This window comes from Acinonyx jubatus, chromosome E1, assembly GCF_027475565.1.
Source record: "Acinonyx jubatus isolate Ajub_Pintada_27869175 chromosome E1, VMU_Ajub_asm_v1.0, whole genome shotgun sequence".
NCBI classification, from domain to species: Eukaryota; Metazoa; Chordata; class Mammalia; order Carnivora; family Felidae; genus Acinonyx; species Acinonyx jubatus.
This window is the reverse complement of record NC_069397.1, coordinates 52,433,737-52,450,744: the sequence shown is the minus strand read 5'-3', so window position 1 is coordinate 52,450,744 and position 17,008 is coordinate 52,433,737. Positions and strand designations below refer to the sequence as shown.

General features: G+C 48.1%; 1 protein-coding gene across 10 annotated transcripts in view; it reads left to right on the top strand.

Annotated features, from left to right (window-relative positions):
- The window catches only part of SLC39A11 (solute carrier family 39 member 11), a 422,497-nt gene that overhangs the window by 29,394 nt on the left and 376,095 nt on the right, over nt 1-17,008 (top strand). The window lies entirely within an intron of this gene.

The window sequence follows — 17,008 nt, the reverse complement described above, 5'->3', positions numbered from 1 at the left end:
CAGGGGAGGGGCAGAGAGAGGGAGGCACAGAATCCGAAGCAGGCTCCGGGCTCTGAGCTGTCAGAGTCCGACGCGGGGCTCGAACTCACAAACTGTGAGATCATGACCTGAGCCGAAGTCCGATGCTTAACCCACTGAGCCACCCAGGCGCCCCCCGCCTTTTTTTTTTTTACAACGTTTTCATTTTTGACTGTGATGATTCAGCTTCTGTTCCAATAGATTAATAAGTCATAATCGATCCTGCAGCCTCTCCTTATTCACCCTCCTCCAAGCACAGTCACAAACTCACCTCCCTGGGTACAGTTTTTAGAAGACGGGGAACAGAAAGCAAACGCCAATTCCAGTTTTGTCTATGGGCTGACAAGTCCAGAGGCTGCATGTGGAGAGGGTAGCGGGAGCCCTGGAGATAGGTGAGTCACCTGGGAAAGAAAGTGCCCGGTTGGGTAGCAGTCAGCGGCAAGTATCTGTCTGGGCCACACTGTGTCCTGGGGTAGCTGCTGCAGGGGGTGGGGGATCAGGGTTTCCTTGGGTTTCATCTCTTTTTGAGCTGTTGGTTATGATGGGGCTTGAATCCCCCTTGCTAGGGTCCGGGAGCGAGATGGAAGTTGAGTGAGTGGTTGCCTCATGTTCCAAACCATCCAGGAAGCAGCTTCTCTCTCGACTCCTGTGTGCAGGGTAGAGGGGCTGGGGCAGGTGGCTCGCTAGTACGAGCAGGGGTGTCCCTGCTCACTGTTGGCTGGGAGAGATGGGGGTGTTGAGGGTACCAGGAGGGCAGAGTGGGATTGAGCTCAGAATTCCGCATGCTCTGCATGCCCAGGGCACGCAGCTGGTGCAACAACCCCTGTTGCCATCTCCAGTTTAAAACCAGTGACCCGACTGGTTTGTAGGAAAAGGAAGACCCACACAGTGCCCATTCTGCTCTCCTTGCGATCATGCTGTCTTCTTGAAGGTCTTGAACATGTGTCGTTTAAAAAAACAAAGTAACCACAAGTTTTGGGGCACCTGGGTGGCTCAGTCGGCTAAGCGTCTGGCTCTTCGTTTCGGGTCAGGTCATGCTCTCACAGTCGAGGGTTCGAGCCCCGCATTGGAGTCCCTGCTTGGAATTTTCTCTCTCTTCCTCTCCCTCTGCTCCTCCCCTTTCTCTCTCTCTCTCTCCCTCTCTCTCTCTCTCTCTCTCTCTCTCTCAAAATAAATACACTTTAAAAACATAACCACAGTTTTGTAACCTGCACGAGAAGGAACCACTGGCTTTCAATGCCTCTATGCACCTGCCCCCGCCCCGACCACAGTGGCCCTGATAGGACGATGCTTGGTTTATTTTTCTTTCTGTTTTAGTACGAGTAGCGTACCAGCAAGAGCAAATTGCTCCCGGAAGATCAGGATCATCTTCCTTCAAGGCAGCTTGGGTGGTGAGCTGGCACCCTTCTGTGTGCCCGTTGGTTTGCAACCTCGGGAACTCTCTAGTGAAATCCGAGAGTGGCGCTTTACACGGAGGGCAGAGAGAGACTGAGGAAATAGGCAGGCCAGTCCGGATTGGTAGGTGGTGGTTTTAAGAAGCAAGAGAATTGACTTAGGAGGCTTGCCTTGGGTGCTGACAGAATCTTAAAAGTGTCTATAGAGGCCTTCTAGACCTGATGGTCTCAGTAATACCTTATTCTCTCAAGGCTGCACCCTTGAAGTGAACCCTGGTATGGGACAAATGGGTGAAACATACATTTCAAGGACAGGGAAGGAGGATAATGGGTGACCCACCTCCTCCCAACAATGTTCCTTTTTATTTAAAAAAATTTTTTAGGTTGATTTTTTTTTTTTTTTTGAGAGAGAGAGAGAGAGAGAGAGAGAGAGAGAGAATATGAGCGGGGGAGGGGCAGTGAGAAAGGGGGACAGAGGATCCGAAGCAGGCTCTGTGCTGACAGCACAGATGTGGGGCTCGAACTCACGAACCGTGAGATCATGAGCTGAGCTGAAGTCGGACACTTAACCGACTGAGCCGCCCAGGCGCCCCTCCAACAATGTTCTTTATCTCAGAGATGGAGTGCAGTGAAATCCCCCTTCCTGTCCTTAACTTGTGAAATCTCTCCTTGCCTAATGTCAGGTTGGAAAAAAAATGCTGGTCCAGTCCACCTCAGGTGCACCTGTCTCTTGTGCAGGGCAGAGTGAATGGGGTTGAATAGCATTGACCTTGACAGCAGAAAATGTGTACTCTAGAGCGATTGTTGATTTTGTCTGGATAATGTACGCCTCCCCCTCGTCCCCCTTTGAATGCCTCGAAATGCATTGACTTTGCTGCCACCTGTACTCAGCAGCCTTCCTGAGGCTCCCTCGTTGACTCCTAATGGCTATTCTTTTGACTGTCCTCTCCACCTGCCCAATGAAGTCTGCACTGTCACACCTGGGGCTGCCTCGACTTCTCTGCGGCTCAGTTAGTAACCAAGTAACACAACCGTGAGCCGGAGAAAGAGAGCGGGTGGGGCGGAGATAACCCGAGCACTGGCTTGTTTGATATCTTTAAAGCAATTAAATAATCCCCTTCCCCCTTTCAGCACTTATCGGAGAGACAATAGACAACAGGAAATTAAGAACAGAAGCAGGAAAAAGGGCCAGGGGTGAGAACTCAGCCTGTGACATGGGGTGGGAGGGGCACTACTCCGTTCACTGCTTTGGTGAGGAGTTCACAGCCTTAGGAACACGGCTGTGGCTACAAATCCCAAGTAGGTCATTACATCTCTTAGCGGTTTAATAAGCTAAACGGGGGGGGAATTGTTCCTCTGCAATCAGTTAGTGGACGTTAAGTCTCGCAGTTGAGCCTGAAGGGCAAGTTAGAGATCCCCCAGAGGAGGGTTGGACCTGGTCGGGAGTGGTTCAGGCCAATCCAGGCATCCAGTGTGGTTTTTATTGACTCTGTGGGAATGCCAAGGACAAAGTTTGCCATTTCTATTAATGTGGAAAGAGCAACGCTCCTGTTGCGGAGAACATACAGACGGACGGAGGAAGAGAAGGTCCCGGCATGATGAGGGTATTTTCTGGACTACCTGGGGGGACACTATTTTCAGCTGTTTTGTCCCTTGTCATCCCTAAACCAACTGCACTTGGCCAAAATTGGGATGTCACCTTCCACATTCTGTCTCTGAGGTTGCATCTTGTACCTGGTGGCACAAAAAATCCTTTCCCACATCGGAGTCCTGACCTTCAGTTTGGAAGATATAGAATATGTAAACAATTTCTTTTAAAGATCTGGCCACTTGGCAGAGTGGGTTTAATGGTCTCTTCGGATACAGAAGGGGTTGACGTGAGGACCAGTCTTCGCTTCTCTCTCTCCCCCACCCCGTGACAGATAGGTTTGGCTTGACATTTCACCCCTTTATTCTATTAACATCCTCAATCCGTACAGAATACAATGGCTGAGTGCGCGAGCAGGCCTTAGAACCTTGCTGGAAACCACTGCAAATAAGTCTAGACCCAGGGATCATGGTTAGAAGACACCCAGGCTTGGACATTATTCCTTTTTCTCTCGCCTCCCCCATTCTGGCAGAAATGCACATAAATGGAATCCGGGACCCAGACGGACCTTAGACATTCTCAAGTTTATAGCCCACATCCCATCATTATACAGGGAAAGATACCAAAGCTCCAAGAAGCACCATGCCTTGTCCCGGGTCTCCCCCTCCACCGACAGTGGCAAAGTCAAGGGTCGAATGGGCTCTCCTCCATCACAGACGCTTGCCGCTCCCACAGGCACCCCGCCCCACGTGGTGTGTGGGAGCCGGAGCAGTAGAGGCCCAGCTCTTCCCTTCCATCGGTACATTACTCCTGATGGCCAAGTCCCTGCCGCCCCTGCCCTGGCCAGCCTCCTCTTTTTCGGTCCCTTGGCAACACGGTGGGGACACATGTGGCCACCCCTGCTCTGTGATTTTTTTTTTTTTTTTCCAGAGTGTGCTTCCTGGAGCACTGATTCTGGGAGATGTTGTGTAGAAAAAGAGCCCAGGTCTGTGAAATGCTTCTCCTTCTCTGAAAGACCCACCACGCATATTAATAACACTCATAGGTAACATTTATTAAGTACCCATTATGTGCCTGGAGGGCTGAGGGTCTCATACGTGCATTATCTCACTTAATCCTCTCAACCTTTGACATACATACCATTATTGTTCTTGATGGTATTTTGGGGCACCTGGGGGGCTCAGTCAGTTGAGCGTCTGACTTCAGCGCAGGTCATGATCTCATGGTTTGTGAGTTCAAGCCCCGCGTCGGGCTCTGTGCTGACAGCTCAGAGCAAAGTATTGTTACTTTGAGCAGAGAAGGAGGCTATTTATCTTAGACACGGTGTTTCCTCAACTTATTTAACCCTGGGATCTTTCCCTGTGAAGAATTTTTAACGCTAAGCGTTTACTGTGTGCCAGGCACTGTGTACTTTGTACACTTTGTACTTACTCATTTATCCTATCTGAAACCCTGCGAGCACATCACCATATTACCATCCCCATTTGTGAACAAAGCAACCAAGGTACAGAGAGGTTAAGTAACATGCCTAGGGCCACACAGCTACCCAGCGAGCGACAGAGCTGAACCACTCTGCCCCTCCAAGTACCAACGCCTGAGGCATGGTTTTGCAGGGCCACACATGTAGGAGAGGGGGCCCCTTCCCACCTGTAATCACTCTCAGGGGCTGATTAAGGTAGGAGAGGGTCTTTCTTTCCCCCGTGAATAGCCTGAATTGTTTCAAGCTCTTTTCCCTCCGGTGCTCCCCCCCAGCCTCACCGTGCATGTTGGTGAGTTCTGGATTGCTTCCAAGTCCTCTGAGGCCCTGACAGCCATCCGGTCCTCCCAGGACCCATTTATCCTCCCCCTTCCAGACGGAGCCAGGAGTATCTGGTGCTCTCCTGCTGCACGACCTGTCCCTCCCCCACTCCCCTCCACCCCCCCTCCCCACCCCATGTCCAGCTGCCTGATTAGCCTGCTCCCTGGGGAGGCCTCTTCCTGGAAAAGGGGAGCTGCCTTTCGGATTGGATTTATAGACTCACAGAAGCCCAGCGGCACTCAGAGGGCATCTAGTTCAGGGCCTCACAGCCAGGCTGCGCACCAGAATCACCTGGGGCGTCTTCAAAACTAAAGGTGGCCTGGGCCCTGTGCTTAGCGATCCTGATTTAATGGAGCTGGGATGGGGCCCAGATGATTTTTAAAAGCTCCCTAGATACAGGAGTGCTGATGTATATGGGCACTTGTACCCCAATGTTTATAGCAGCACTTTCAACAATAGCCAAATTATGGAAAGAGCCTCAATGTCCATCAACTGACGAATGGATAAAGAAATTGTGGTTTATATACACAATGGAATACTACTTGGCAATGAGAAAGAATGAAATATGGCCTTTGGTAGCAACGGGGATGGAACTGGAGAGTGTGATGCTAAGTGAAATAAGCCATACAGAGAAAGACAGATACCATATGTTTTCACTCTTACGTGGATCCTGAGAAACTTAGCAGAAGACCATGGGGGAGGGGAAGGGGGAAAAAAAAAGTTAGAGAAGGAGGGAGCCAAACCATAAGAGACTCTTAACTGAGAACAGAGGGTTGATGGGGGGGGGGGGGGGAGGGGAAAGTGGGTGATGGGCATTGAGGAGGGCACCTGTTGGGATGAGCGCTGGGTGTTGTATGGAAAAATTTGACAATAAATTTCTTATTAAAAAAAAATAAAATTGGGAAAAAAATTAAAAAAAATAAAAACTCCCTAGATGATTTTAATGTCAGCTAGAGCTGAGAATCACGGATAGTACAACCTTCTCATTTCAGAGGTAGAGGAGCTTCGGCTGGGGGCAGGCAGGGGGAGGGGAAAAGTCTGTCCTGGGTCAGACAACAAACCACTCGGTCTCTTTACTCTAGGGCTACCGTGGACTCACAACCCGCGCCATGAGCCCAGGAAGTCTGTGACGAGGCTAGAGGGAGCACTGGGCAGGGTTGGTGCAGGCTGGGGCCTGGAGGCTTCCGCTCTGGCGGCAGATGGGACCATGTTGTCCCTCTCATAAGGAAAAGCCCTGTTGAGTGGCAAACACCCCTGTCTCATGGTGACATGTCAGGGTGAGATGGGGGGTGGCGATACCTCAGTTCCCTTTGGCAAGTGCCCACTGCAGATGCTGTCTCTTGTAGGAATGGGTATTTCACAGCTATGAGAGGCAGGCAGCAATTTCATAAATGGGCCAAAACCAGCAAATGGGTCTCAGTGGCTTTGTTTTTATGAAAAGCAGGGAAGATCAGGGCCAGATTTCATCCTGGCCAAAGTGCTTTTAGAATCACTGCACTGGGGATGCCTGGGTGGCTCAGTCGGTTAAGCATCTGACTCTTGACTCCGGCTCAGGTCATGATCTCACGGTTTGTGAGATAGAGCCCCTTGTGGGGTTCTGTGCTTACAGCACTGAGCCTGTTTAGGATTCTTCCTCTCTCTCTCTCTCTCTCTCTCTCTCTCTGCCCCTCCCCTGCTCGCTCTTGCTCTCTCTTCCTCAAAATCAATAAACACTAAAAAAAAGAAAAAAGGATCTCTGCACTGAAGCACCCTCTTCTTTCTGGCATGCTCTTTCCCAGGGTCTGTGTGAGCATCCTGGGACATTGGTAAGGAATCCCACTGGGTCCTTTCTTCATGGATAACCCCTCCTCCCGGCCCTAGACATTCTCCTTGTCCTTTTCTCCCTGCTCTAACAGCTAAAATCATCCGTTCATCCTTAACGGGACATGAATATTTACATTTTAAAAGAATTTGGGGGAGGCACAGGCCCCTAGGAGAGGCTCTCCAAGTGGAGACACTGGCCTGATGTTGGCAGAGGGCTCTTCACTCCAAGAGTCTGCGATGGCAGAGGAGTAGCACTGTCTCCTAACGTCAGGAATTTCTGCTGCCCAAGGGCCTCTATTCCCCAAGAAGCGAGAGCCGCCCGCCCTGAGTTAATCCAGTAAGGGCAGTTAATAGATTTTAAATCCTATTTCCAAAGAGGCTGCAGTTCCTCCGCTGGCCTCTGGGTGGCGTGAGCGCACAGAACTCACCACCCATTGGGCCTCTGCGCGGCGTGGGGGGTGGGGGGCAGCGGGTCGGGCAGGATGGGGCCCCAAAGCCCACCTCCCCACTCTTCTTTTCCTCCCCTCCTCCCCTCGCCACCCTCCTCCCATCTGGGGCTGGGATGTAGCCCCGACAGAATCAAAATGACTGCAGTGGCTGGGACTCCGTTTGGCGCAGATTCTGAAGCCTTCCGGGAGAGGAGGACTCTCCCGGTCTCCCCTTTCCCCGATAGGTGTCCCCTCCGGGATCACTGCTGACAAGGACAATCTCCTCTCCCCCTGGCCTCTGTGTGAGATCAGGGTGGCCTGACTGGGAGTGAGGAAGCCACAGCTTCTTGCAGCCTAGGTTGAGCTGGGCTGAGCTGAGGAGGCTTTGAGGGCCACAGCAGGTCGAGCGCGGGGAATTTTTACAGACATGGATCCGGAAAAGGATCTTGGAGAGCTGTCTTGGGAGCTTAGTGCCTGTTCTTGGGCTGCGTGCTGAAGCCCCTAGTGAGGCTGTCACCGAGCAGCGCAAAAGTTTCTGCAAGACAAGCAAGACAGATTTTCCTTCTTTTCCGCAGGAGGCGGCTCCACAAAGACCCGTGGGCATTGGCGGGGTTTCAGTTGCTGCGCCTGGAGGGGCTTCCTTCATTGAGCCAGGTGAAGCCCCGGTGATGAGACTTGGCCACTTTCCCAAAGTGGGAGTTGACTGATGGCTTCTCCCTTCTCGCGGGGTGGGGAGGCAGGCGGCCTGTTGGTTTTGTTTGCTGGCCCAGCTGTCAGTCCCCAAGCTTCGTGGTGCCTGCCTGCCTGCCTCCCCGGCCGGAGCAGAGCAGATGGCTGGACTGGAGAGGGGGACCGGGGGTTTCCGTGCCCCACAAGGCATCCGTGTGTCCCCCTTCACCCCCACGTCCCCTCAATGGCTGCTTCTCCCCCCTCCCCCCTTTCTCCTCCTCCCTCCTCCTCCACCTCCTCCCTGCCCTCCCCCACCCTCCCTCACCGCACTTTTCTTCTGCAGCCAGATCTCTTCTCCGACAGATTGTCCCTATGCATGCCGCCAAAAACTAATTTCTCAGTGCCACTTCAGACACTCAATCTTCTTCCCTGGCAAGACCCTTTTATTAGAGGTTGCGAAGCGTGTCAAGTCCCGGTTTTTGTTGCTAGCCTGCCTGAACACGGAACCCTTTTGAGTAACTGGATCCAGGGCTTTGGAGGTGTCTTTGCTTCTAGTGGCGGGGGGGGGGGGGGGGGCACGTGGTGGGGCCCTAACACCGGCAGAGCAAGCAGGTGACAGGGGAGATGGGACTTGGCTTCACCATAGGGTGCCGAATAAGGGCTCACTTTAGGGTTTTTTCAATAATAAATTCATTTAAACAGAACTTAAGAATTTTTTTTCCATACAGCTCTTCTATGCATACACAATATATACAAATTTTGAGCTACTTATCAAAATATGGCTGGTTCCAGAAATCAGATCGTCCCTAAAACAGTGATGATTGACCACCAATGAGTCTATTCTAAACATCGTGCTTTGGGCTCCAAAGTGAATTTTCAAAGAAGGGTTCCAAAAAAGACTTGGCAGCGGAGGTATTGAGTGCATGTTTGGTTTTCCAAGAGGAGCACCTCTCAGCGCCGTGAGATTGTTAGACCGTGTAGGAATAGGCTCTGATGTGGTTGGCAAAAGAAACAAACCAAAAATGTAAAAAGGCACCGACAACGTGATCGTGCTTCTGAAGGTTACATCTAGAGGCACCTGGGTGGCTCGGTCAGTTAAGCATCCAGCTTCGGCTCACGTTATGATCTCTCGGGTTCGCGAGTTCGAGCCCTGTGTCAGGCTCTGTGCTGACAGCTCAGATCCTGGAGCCTACTGTGGATTCTGTGTCTCCCTCTTTCTCTGTCCCTCTCATGCTCTCTCTCTCTCTCTCTCTCTCTCTCAAGAATAATAAACATGAAAAAATTTAAAGAAGATTATATCTGCACGTGAACCTCCTACACAGATACGTACCTTCGTTGACTCGTCCATCCATCCGTTCAGTAAACAAAAGAGCAGATCAGAGAAAAGGGGAGACAATTTGTTTTCTGAGCTCTGTGATCAAATTTCTGACTGCGTCCTCTCATGGTGAGGGAACTCAAAAGCCCCCACCTCAGGCCCTAAATCCTTTTGAGCAAGTGCTCAGAAAGCACGCAGGGCGGTCACTGCATTGGATGTGCCTCTGTGGGCCTTTCGGAAATCAGATATTTTTTCATGGTCTCTTGTATCCCACACAGGAGGCAGGCTAAAAGGGTTGTCATCGCTAACACTGTCTTTGTCCCCCGTTCTTGGCATCTTGCCACAAAGCTGGCAGTCCATCAAAAAACAATTAGTGGTGCATGACTTAAATGTGATGCATTTCTTTAGTGGGGTGGGAGGGCAGCACCAGAGCCCTGAGCTGCCAGAGGCTGCCTAGTGGGCTGGAGTTACTCATCCTGGTTAATTTCTTCCAAAAATGATATCATTGTCTGTAATTTGAGGTCCAGAGAGTAAAATATATGCTGACAAAATATGCTGATCTTTAGTTCAAGCTGCTAGAAGGATTTGTTCAGCCAGGAAAATGTTATTTTAAATTTAATTTTTTGTCAGATTCTATATGCTACGTGGTCAGAGAGTCAAACACTCCCTGAGGGTGAATACTTTCTTTTTGCTGGTTTTTTTTTTCCTACTTAGGTACCTACATGTTTATAAATGACACGCTTACAATTCTATGTCTTGATTTTTCTGTTTTAGATTCTTTTGACTTCCTGTGAGGAAAGAGCCCCACCTCACCACTTACACAGTGTTTTTCCCTACCCTCTTCCCTCTTGGTATAGTTATCCTTTTTCGTCAAATCAGGGGTCAGTGTTTGCATTGTGATAACTATGTAAATATTACTTAAGGCTGACCCAAACACTATTCTCTGCTGGTCTCTTCTTTCTTGTAGAGACTGTGTTTTCCATGGGGTTAATGATTACCTCTTTAAAAAAAAAAAAAAACTTGCTTACTTTTCTATGTAACTGTCCATATGTAACTCATCTTCAAATTCTGGCAGAATTAGAAGTCGTCTCTCAATGGAGTTAACCCACAGGTTTCATTTTTGGCTTGGAAGCATCCTTCCTGGATCCCTTTGTCCCTTCTGCTAAGTCCGGACCCATTGTCCTCGAAGTCTGCTGCCGAGCTCACATCTCTTCAACATCATCCTGAGGCTTTTCTTTCTTGCTTTCCAACATTAGTTTTCTGTTCCCTCTCCCTCACTCTGTTCCTGGATAGCTTCTTTGTTTCACTGGAGCAGCTCCTTCAGGAGTTTCTTCTTCTTCTTCTCTCTTTTTTTCTCCAAAATTTTATTTAAATTCTAGTTAATTAACATACAGTGTAACATTGGTTTCAGGAGTAGAATCCAGTGATTCATCGCTTACGTACAACACCCAGCGTTCATCCCAACAAGTGCCCCGCTAAGTGCCCACCACCCATCTAGCCCATCTCCACCCACCTCCTTCCATCAACACTGTTTGTTCTCTATCTTTAAGAGTCTCTTATGGTTTGTTTCCCTCTCTCTCTTCCCCCCTTCCATATGTTCATTTGTTTTGTTTCCTAAATTCCACATATGAGTGAAATCATGTAGTGTTTGTCTTTCCCTGACTGATTTATTTTGCTTAGCGTAATACTCTCTAGCTCCATCCATGTCTTTGCAAATAGCAGGATTTCATTCTTTCTGATGGCTGAGTAATATTCCAGTGTGTGTGTGTGTGTGTGCGTGCGCGCGCGCGCGCGCGCACGTGCGCATGTGTGTATATATGTGTGTGTGCGTACACGTGCACATGTGTGTATGTGTGTGTGTGCACGTGTGCGTGTGTGTGTGTGTGTGTGTGTATACACAAACTATGGAGAGAGCCCAAATGTTCATCAACTGATGTGATATACCTCATCTTCTTTTTCCATTCATCCGTTGATGGACATTTGGGCTCTCTCCGTAGCTTAGGTATTGTTGATAATGCTGCAATAAACATTGGGGTGCATGTACCCCTTAGAATCTGTATTCTTGTATCTTTGGGGTAAATACCTAGTAGTGCAACTGCTGGATTGGAAGACAATTCTATTTTTAACGTTTTGAGGAGCCTCCACACTGTTCTCCAGAGTGGCTGCACCAGTTTGCATTCCCACCAACAGTGCAAGAGGGTTCCCCTTTCTCCGCAGCCTCACCAACACCTGTTGTTTCTTATGTTGTTAATTGTAGCCATTCTGACAGGTGTGAGGTGGTATCTCATTGTGGTTTTGATTTGTATTTCCCTGATCATGAGTGATGTTGAGCGTTTTTTTCATGTGTCGGTTAGCCTTCCTCCAGGAGCCTCTTGAGAAAGGGCATGTGGTAGTCGGCTTGTAAAACAACCCCCAATAATCCCCATCTCCCGGTCCCTTCCCACACCGTGCTGGGATCGGTCTATGTGACCAGCAGACTATGACAAAAATGATAGTGTGTCACTTCGGAGGTTAGGGGATACAAGACACTATGGCTTCTGTCTTGCTGACTGGCTTACTCTCCCTTCCCTTCTTTTATTCTCCCTCCTCCTTCCCCTCCCCTCCTCCTCCTCCTGCTCTTTCTTCTTCTTTTCTTCCTCTTCCTCTCTCTCTTTCTCTCTGATCATTCTTTCTGAGGAAAGCCAGTTGCCCTGTCATGAGCAGTCCTTTGTGGTGAGAAGCTGGAGCCTCCAGCCAGCAACCAAATGAATGAGCTTAGAAGGGCATCTTCCAAGCCCCGGTCAAGCCTCAGATGACCTTGCGGCTTCCTCGACACCTAAACTCACCCCCTCCTGGGAAGCCCCCAGCCAGTACCACCCAGAGAAGCCTCTCTCAGATCCCCGACTCACGGAAGGTAGGTGATGATAAATGTGTATAGTCTTAAGCCACTAAAATTTGGGTAACTTGGTTTGCAGCAATAGATATGCCAGCGGTAAATTTTTTGATACAGTGCTTCTCTAAAAATGTCTTTATTCTCACTTTCCACTGATGATTTGACTGTGTGTAGAATTCTGTCCCCTTCTCTCAGAATTTTGAAGGCAGTCATTTATTGTATCCTGGCTTCCCTGGGTGGATGTTGATGTGGCCAACACCTTTCTTTTCCCCATAACTCTTTAAACTTCCCTTCATTGCAGGCATTGGGACATTTTGTGAGGTTATGCTTTGGTGTAAATCACTTTGTTTTTTACTGTGAGTTACGTTTGGCCTCAATTCAGTAGGCCTCTTTAATCTGAAAAATCACGTTCCTTATTTTTGAAAGAAGGATGGCCTGGGTGGCTCAGTCGGTTAAGGGTCCGACTTCAGCTCAGGTCATGATCTCACGGTTCGTGGGTTCGAGTCCCGTGCTGGGCTGTCTGCTGACAGCTCAGAGCCTGGAGCCTGCTTCGGATTCTTTGTCTCCCTCTTTCTTTGCCCCTCCCCTGCTCATGCTTTGTCTCTCTCTGTCTCTCTCTGTCTCAAAAATAAAATAAACGTTAAAAAATTAATAAAATATTAAAAAGAAAGAAAGATGTCCTTACATTGTTTTTTTTTTGTTGTTGTTTTTTTTTTTTTTTTTTTTTTTTTTTTTGGAAATTATTCCATTCCTCTTGTCACGGGTCTCCCTTTCTGGAACTTCTGTTATTCAGACACATTGTTCAATTCTCTTGGCGTTTCTCTATTTTTCATGCCTTTGTTGTTTTTGTTTTACTTTCTGAGTGATCTTTTCTCTTCTAACCCCTCTGTTGAATTTATTTCAGCTATTGTATTTTTAATTGGTAGGAGTGTGTCCTATTCTCTAAACATGCTCTCTTTAGTAGTCTTCTGTTCTTGGTTCGCGGGTACAATATTTTGGTCTCAACTTTCTAAGGATTTTCTTTATTTTTAGTTTCCTTCTACTTCTTGCTTATTTGTTTCCCTCAGATTCCTTTCCTTATTTATTTTTATCTGTATTTCAAGGCTTTCTGCAGACAGTGATTCTTTATGGATTACGTATTTAAGAGAGAAGCCCAAAATGGCTTTTGAAGGCTCTTTCTACATAGGCATGGCTTCAAGTGGTGGATTCATTGTAGATTCTCAGGTGGAGGAGACCAGGTCACTTGGTTGAGGAAGCCCCCTAATCTGTAGATTGTTTTCGTAAGCCTGCCAGCTTCCTGGGAACACCCCAAGCTGGAACGTAAGGGTTGTATAAGGCTGGCTAACATGCTCTTAGAGCCATGCAGAAAGAGACGGTTGAGGATTTCACCAAGTATTTAGATATTCATTAGTTTCCCTGTTGGCAGTATTGCACCACGTCCCCACCTTTCAGTAGACTTGGTGTCCCCAAGTCTAGAGCCTGGCTGTTTCAACCACTTCCCAAAGTAAACTTCATTAAACAGGAAAAAAAAAAAAAAACTGGGGTAGAGGAAGCTGTATGGTGTGGGGAAGGGATCTAAGGTTCTGATCACTTTTTTTTTTACTTGAAGTATATTGGACATAACATTATATTAGTTTCAGGTATACGGTATAGGGATTCACTATCTGTAGATACTGCAAAATGACTACCACCTTAAGTCAAGTTAACATCCATCACCATACATAGCTACAAAAATTTTTTGTGGGTGATGTCTAAACATTTCTTATGAAGTCATTCAGCCATCCTCGTCTTTCCAACCCTACTTGGAGCCTCTGATTCCTGGATCTTTCTGGAGATCTGCAGCTTGACTTGGCTTTCTTTCTGGTTGGCTTTACCCATTCAAGGTCACATTTCATTTTTTCTATCCTACAGAGTCAGTTACCTCCCTGGCTGTTTTCCAACTTCTGATTTTTGTTTCTGACATTTTCTCATGTATTGTCATTTCCTCTGTCATTTTCTTTATAAACTTTTGCTTTTGAAAATTTCTTTACTGTCACTGTAGAGGAGTTTGGAAGGGAGAGAAGAAAACTACACGTGTTCAATCTGCCATATTTAACCGGATGTCTTTACTGGTAGTCTGCACTGGAGTTTTTTTCATTCGTTTGGTTTTATTTTGTTTGTTTATCCATGTGAATGTTTTTAGTTTTCATTTGTTTGATTGCTTTTAACCAGCTGTGTATTAGTGACTTCGTTAGCTTTGGACTTGGTTATTGATGTGGTTAGCTAAGTGTTACTGACTGGATTAGCTCACTGCTTGGTCCTCACCCATGGGATGACTTTCTGCCTGCTCTGTTCTGCATTCATTAATATGTAGTTGTAGGGATGGTGGCCACTGAAACATCCAGCTTAGAGTGGAACTGTTATGGTACCTTTCTCACTCTGGACTGACAGCTTCTGCTGAACATATCCTTTGCTGGGGTTGGTTGGGACTATGACTAGCAAAGTGGAGTGGCTCCCTCAGATATGTATAACTTTGTTCTAGTTAGGATATCTCCACATAGCAGATGGTTGTCAACTGGTCTTCAGGGCCAGAGGACATGATTGACCACCACCTACTTCTTGAATTCTCTTCCTTGAACCTTCCTTCAAGCTAGCTACCTTCTCCTGTTTTCTTTCCCCTGACCCTTTGGTCCCTCATCTGTCCATCTATTCACTCAACCAAATCTTTTGAGCACGTGCTATGTGTCCGGTCCTGTCTGAATAAGATACAAACACTTGCATCATGATATTTTTACAGAGGCAATGGTGCCCATGCTATGCACATCATGCTAGGAAGTTTGCATTTTATGCTGAAGGAAATGGTGGGAGGGGGGATGGGTGTTGGGAATTCTACCAGGAGTGTGATGTGATCACTTACTTGTTTCATGGAGATAATTGGGCTGGGTATGGAAGAGTGGATCAAAGGTAGATAACACTGGTTGGGGAAGGGAGGGGATCTGTTAAAAGTCTGTTGAGGGGATTCAGCACAGAGCAGTTGAGGGCTTGAACTGTAGCAAATGATGTGAAACCAGGGCCACAGATTTGAGAGCATTAAGAGGGAAGACTCTGGAAGGCTAGAAGCTTATGGGGTTTAGGGAAGGAGGGAGTGGGGGTACAGTGGGAGATGGGGATCCCAGGTTTCTGGCTTCAGTAACTGGATGGATGGTGGTACCTGTTACCAGAAGAGGAATAGAGGGGGAGAACACAGTGTAGGCAGAAGAGAGTGAGTTCCGTTTTAGTTGTACTGAGTTTGAGATGCTTATGGGACAGCTGAAGGAGGTGCCCAGTGTGAAGTTTGATCTGTGAGTCTAGATATCTTGGGAGAAAGAAACTGAGCTGGACATTTAATTTGAGAGTTACTCTCTAAGGTGATAGTTGGAAGTGGGGGAGTAAATGAGGTCATCCAGAGAGAATATAGGGATGAGAAGAGAAGAGAATGGGGAATGCCAATATTTAAGAGACAAGTCCTTTAAGAGAGACAGGGAGGGAAGAGATGAGGGAGAGATGGAGAGAAAGAGAGAGAAAGATGAAGAGAGACCCAGAGAGAGAAAAGCAGGAAAGGAGCCTGATCATTGTCTTGGATAGCAAGAAGAATGAGTCTCCCAGGCAGGGAGGGCTGAAGAAATAGGGTTACGAAGAGGAGAACTGAAAGATGCATGTTGGCTTGAACACCCAGGAAGTCATTGGTGCCTTGGGAGGTGGTGTGGGCAGAAGGCAGATGGCAGCATGTTGAGGAGGGAGGAGGCATGGATGCAGAGGTGGTAGAGACGACAGGTGTACTCAGTTCTTTCAGCACCTTAGTCGGGAAGAGGAAGGAGACACCAATGGCCAGAGGAAAGCATCTGGCTGAAAAGAGTGGGTTTTTTAAGGTGGTAAATGTGAGTAGATGTGATTAGATTAGGAGAGTGAGGGAAGGGGAAGAGGGAGGGGGAGACTGAAGAGTTGAGAGGATGGATGGACCTGGACAGCAAATGGCACTTCTCTTGTGTTGTGTTTGAAGAAGCTCATACATGCAGAAGTGACCGCAGGCATTAGAGTTACGTGGGTGTGGGTGTAGATGTGAGGTGCATCTGGAAAAAACAGGAAGAATATGAGAGGGTTTTTTTTTTTGTTGTTGTTGTTTTTCAAGAATCATGCATAATGCATTTTTTTGAGGATTTACTCAGTTCCAGACACCGTGTGTCTGGCTGGAGACAGGGAAGTGAAAAACACACCCAGCCTTAGGGAGCTGTCTGGGGGGAGCACACTGATATCAACACACAAGTGTGCAGAATGTTGGGTGAATCCCTCCTGTGGCGTGGGGTCAGGGGAGGGGGGTCAGGAAGCCTTCACCGGGTGCCTCTGGTGCCTACCCTGGAGTGAGGTCTGAAAAGATGAGAAAGAATTTTCCAGGTGGTTAAAGGGGGGAGGCGCATGCTTGGCCATGCAATTTAACCACAGGTATTTATTAAGCACCTGTACATATTAGGCATTGCACCTGGCCCACCAGGTGTAAGGGAAGTGAGCTGCCACTCCCACTGAGCAGTGTACCACATCTGGTGCAAGAGACATGCAGATGACTTCAATGTGGTGTGCCGAGTGTTCCGACGGTAGTGAGTGTCCTTTGGGGGCATAGAGTGCCATTTGCTGTAGAAGGAAAATAGAGAATGGGAGAGGGAAAAGCAGGCAGGGTGAAGGGCAAGGTTTAAAGGGTCTGAGATACTATCCTGTAATGGGTTGGCTCCCTGGATTGACTGCCAATTGTGGGTCAGAGTCCTATTTTCATCTACGGTCTGGTCATTGTATGTTTGCGTATTCGTTCTCTGACGAGTGAAGATGAGGCCATGAGGGTGGGTCCTAAATCCAACATGACTGGTGCCCTTACAAGAAGAGACACAGACACACAGACACACAAGGAGAAGGCCATGAGATGATGGAGGCAGAGATTGGGGTGATGCATCTGTAAGCCAAGGGAAACCGAGGGTTGTGGGCCACACCAGAAACTAGGAGAGGCAAAGAAGGATCCTTCCCTAGAGCCTTCAGGGGGATCATGTTCCTGCCAACACCTTAATTTCAGACTTGTAGTTTCCAGAGCTGTGAGAAAATATATTTCTTTGTCTTTATGC